At 40.7% G+C, this 4,737-nt stretch overlaps 1 protein-coding gene across 2 annotated transcripts in view; it reads right to left on the bottom strand.

The window, feature by feature from the left end:
* Window positions 1–4,737, bottom strand: part of LOC144958221 (uncharacterized) — a 106,070-nt gene that overhangs the window by 44,484 nt on the left and 56,849 nt on the right. The window contains exon 1 of one of the 2 annotated variants that reach the window (XM_078890044.1): window positions 13–335. The exons of the other annotated variant lie outside the window; for it this stretch is intronic. The gene's annotated coding sequence lies outside the window, so the exon portion shown is untranslated. Of the gene's footprint in view, window positions 1–12; window positions 336–4,737 lie in introns of those variants that run through there. 2 annotated transcript variants of the gene reach the window in all.

Genomic DNA, 4,737 nt, shown 5'->3' on the forward strand with positions numbered 1-4,737 from the left:
ACGGCTACTTACAATATCTAAGAAATATTCCAATTTTTTAAAGCTCACACACGATTTAAATATTCCAGTTTTATTAATATTGAAAATGATTTAAATATTCCAATTTCTTAAAAGCCTGCACACGTCTATCAACCATATTTTATAATATTCCAAATCTTATTTTTTTTTAAAGCTTACTCACAGCCACCTGCCATTTGACAGATATTCCAATTTTACAACCAACAATTTTTCAAAAAGATACAAATCATATGTTGGAAAAATCGTTAAAACTCACAATACTAACACAGAAACGACTCACTCAATACTCCTTGAAGCAAGTATAAACAAGCGAAGATATTCTAAACAGCGAACGATTATTTAGTCAATTCTTAGAGATGATTCTATTCCTGTACGGCATCAACATAATAATTTACCTGCAGGGCAAATAACGATTTTGTGTTTTTTTGCCTTGGGTTAACCCTTTCCTTACCACCTATTGGAAAATCGTCACATTTGTAACGATGCAACCGTCACTTTTCTCATCCAGATTTCATTTCTTTTTTCTTTAGCTATAAAATCTTGACATTCTGTAATAGAGCTCATATTATTGTCTAACAATATTATGTATAGAATGTGCGTGTTGCTTTTCTGTTTGAGTTAGAAATGTCTGTTTTTGTGTTGGGTGGGTATGAAGTTTTGGGGAAAATTCTGAAAATGGGTGGTAAGGAGAGGGTTAAAAAAATAATAAATCCAGGATTTCGTAATAACAGAGTTGCCAGATATTATTTGCCAAAGACGCTAATGTATAAACTAAAAGTCACAGCATTAAGAAAAAAGTTGCAAACTTCGATTATCCCTCAATACCCCCCCCCCCCCCCCACACACACACACCCATCCCCTTCCTATTTTTTGTTTTTTTGTTTTTGCACCGGCCTGAATGCAACCTGTTTTTTTTTTTTTTTGGAATATTTTCCCCATTTCACCATGATCAATGGGCTGCTCTGTGGTCTTGTTGTATGACACTCGCTTTCGGATCGGAAGGTCCAGGGTTCGAGCCTCGCTCGGCGCACAGTTGAGTCTTTGGAAAAGACCTTTACTCATATTCTCTCAACCTACTCAGGTGTAAAATGAGTACCTGGTCGTTAACAGCGTTGCCTTTGTCGGAAAAAAAAATTATGATATCGCCTAACAGGCGTCATGTCTCGTTCTACATGTTACGTGTTGCCGTAAGTCAGGGACCCTTTGTAAAGCGTTTTGAGCACGTTTATTGGATATTGCGCGATAAGAATGCTCTATTTATTTTAATGATATATCCTATAAATAGAGTGCGCTTGGCTAAAAAGCTCACAACATTGCCATCTGGAGTATAACGGACCAACAGACTAAAAACTATGCGTCACCTTAAACGTTTATAGTTGGTTAATACAGTTTAGTGGGAATACTCTTCAACAGTCGTAACGTCACTTCCTTCCTAATGACGCATGGTAACTTAGTAACACTGGCTCTAAACTATCGGAACAATGGCGGACGCCGTATGAAATATTTCCCTGACGACATAAAAGCGTATCCAGAGAAAAAAAAAAACCCCATAAATTGGATCATGTTTTGACTTTTACACATTTTGATCACAAGGCATATGAAAAGTTCTAGCCAGCATGAAGAATAAAAAGTAATGATTTTCTTTGTATAGAACCAAGATGGCCGCCGTTGCCGGGCGGCGTGACATCAGACTATGAATCCAATTTCTCATAAACATGGATGGCAAAGAACAATAACAAAAGACCTGAGTGACGCCAACTTCATATAGAGGAATGCAACAGAAAGGAAGCTGACGGGATCAACATTGGGCAGCTACCATGCGCTCCTGAGGACGTCCGCCTTGGAACTATACTATAGATAGTTCGAAGATGACGTCAATCAGGTCTTTTTTGCCATCCGCGTTAAGGTAATGCTCACTGAACTGTATTAACCTGACTATAAACGTTCATGGATAGACAGTTTTTTGCGTTGGTCCGTTATACTTCCGGATGGCAATGTTATGAGCTTCTTAGTCAAGCGCATACTATCTATAGAAAGTTTGAAGATGACGTCACTCAGGTCTTTGTTATTGTTGTTTTGCCATCCGCGTTTATGAGTAATGCTCACTGAACTGTATTAACCTGACTATAAACGTTCATGGATACACACAGTTTTGTATGTTGGTCCGTTATACTTCCGGATGGCAATGTTATGAGCTTCTTAGCCAAGCGCATGCTATACTATTAGATATGAAGTGAGTAGAAAAGTGCCAGAAGACAATAGAGAATAAAAAAATTTTTCGCGGCGGTGGTGGGGTTTGAACCTGCGACCTTATTGGTACGACAACTCCGCCTGGCAGGTGAGAGCGTGGCTCTACCGTGTGAGCTATCCACGAACACAAAAATATTCGTTTCAAACCCAAAGTCATTTCTAGATCCCTCTCTCACCCACTTCTTGAGATCGCCGATTCGTTCGCCACCATCGCGAAGTAATTTTGACCAGCAGTTAAGCTTAATAGCCAATATTCTCATCACAAACCATATAACATAGAAACGATTGAGACATTGAGTATGCTCCGGTGTATGGGTGAATTTTTAATTCAGAAAAGTGAGTGGAGCAGGCACTTATGTTGGTAACAACAAGATATGAAGTGAGTAGAAAAAGTGCCAGAAGACAATAGAGAATAAAATTTTTTTTTTCGCGGCGGTGGTGGGGTTTGAACCTGCGACCTTATTGTACGACAACTCCGCCTGGCAGGTGAGAGCGTGGCTCTACCGTGTGAGCTATCCACGACACAAAAATATTCGTTTCAAACCCAAAGTCATTTCTAGATCCCTTCTCACCCACTTCTTGAGATCGCCGATTCGTTCGCCACCATCGCGAAGTAATTTTGACCACAGTTAAGCTTAATAGCCAATATTCTCATCACAAACATATAACATAGAAACGATTGAGACATTGAGTATGCTCCGGTGTATGGGGTGAATTTTAATTCAGAAAAGTGAGTGGAGCAGGCACTTATGTTGGTAACAACAAATTATGAAGTGAGTAGAAAAGTGCCAGAAGACAATAGAGAATAAAAATTTTTTTCGCGGCGGTGGTGGGGTTTGAACCTGCGACCTTATTGGTACGACAACTCCGCCTGGCAGGTGAGAGCTTCACTTCATATCTTGTTGTTACCAACATAAGTGCCTGCTCCACTCACTTTTCTGAATTAAAAATTCACCCCATACACCGGAGCATACTCAATGTCTCAATCGTTTCTATGTTATATGTTTGTGATGAGAATATTGGCTATTAAGCTTAACTGCTGGTCAAAATTACTTCGCGATGGTGGCGAACGAATCGGCGATCTCAAGAAGTGGGTGAGAGAGGGATCTAGAAATGACTTTGGGTTTGAAACGAATATTTTTGTGTTCGTGGATAGCTCACACGGTAGAGCCACGCTCTCACCTGCCAGGCGGAGTTGTCGTACCAATAAGGTCGCAGGTTCAAACCCCACCACCGCCGCGAAAAAAATTTTTATTCTCTATTGTCTTCTGGGACTTTTCTACTCACTTCATATCTTGTTGTTACCAACATAAGTGCCTGCTCCACCCACTTTTCTGAATTAAAAATTCACCCCATACACCGGAGCATACTCAATGTCTCAATCGTTTCTATGTTATATGTTTGTGATGAGAATATTGGCTATTAAGCTTAACTGCTGGTCAAAATTACTTCGCGATGGTGGCGAACGAATCGGCGATCTCAAGAAGTGGGTGAGAGAGGGATCTAGAAATGACTTTGGTTTGAAACGAATATTTTTGTGTTCGTGGATAGCTCACACGGTAGAGCCACGCTCTCACCTGCCAGGCGGAGTTGTCGTACCAATAAGGTCGCAGGTTCAAACCCCACCACCGCCGCGAAAATTTTTTATTCTCTATTGTCTTCTGGCACTTTTCTACTCACTTCATATCTTGTTGTTACCAACATAAGTGCCTGCTCCACTCACTTTTCTGAATTAAAAATTCACCCATACACCGGAGCATACTCAATGTCTCAATCGTTTCTATGTTATATGTTTGTGATGAGAATATTGGCTATTAAGCTTAACTGCTGGTCAAAATTACTTCGCGATGGTGGCGAACGAATCGGCGATCTCAAGAAGTGGGTGAGAGAGTGATCTAGAAATGACTTTGGGTTTGAAACCAATATTTTTGTGTTCGTGGATAGCTCACACGGTAGAGCCACGCTCTCACCTGCCAGGCGGAGTTGTCGTACCAATAAGGTCGCAGGTTCAAACCCCACCACCGCCGCGAAAAAAAAAATTTTATTCTCTATTGTCTTCTGGCACTTTTCTACTCACTTCATATCTTGTTGTTACCAACATAAGTGCCTGCTCCACTCACTTTTCTGAATTAAAAATTCACCCCATACACCGGAGCATACTCAATGTCTCAATCGTTTCTATGTTATATGTTTGTGATGAGAATATTGGCTATTAAGCTTAACTGCTGGTCAAAATTACTTCGCGATGGTGGCGAACGAATCGGCGATCTCAAGAAGTGGGTGAGAGAGGGATCTAGAAATGACTTTGGGTTTGAAACGAATATTTTTGTGTTCGTGGATAGCTCACACGGTAGAGCCACGCTCTCACCTGCCAGGCGGAGTTGTCGTACCAATAAGGTCGCAGGTTCAAACCCCACCACCGCCGCGAAAAAATTTTTTATTCTCTATTGTCTTCTGGCACTTTTCTAC

The sequence above is a fragment of the Berghia stephanieae genome, chromosome 12 (assembly GCF_034508935.2).
Source record: "Berghia stephanieae isolate SIO BIC M18660-M18661 chromosome 12, UCSD_Bste_1.3, whole genome shotgun sequence".
Taxonomy (NCBI): Eukaryota; Metazoa; Mollusca; class Gastropoda; order Nudibranchia; family Aeolidiidae; genus Berghia; species Berghia stephanieae.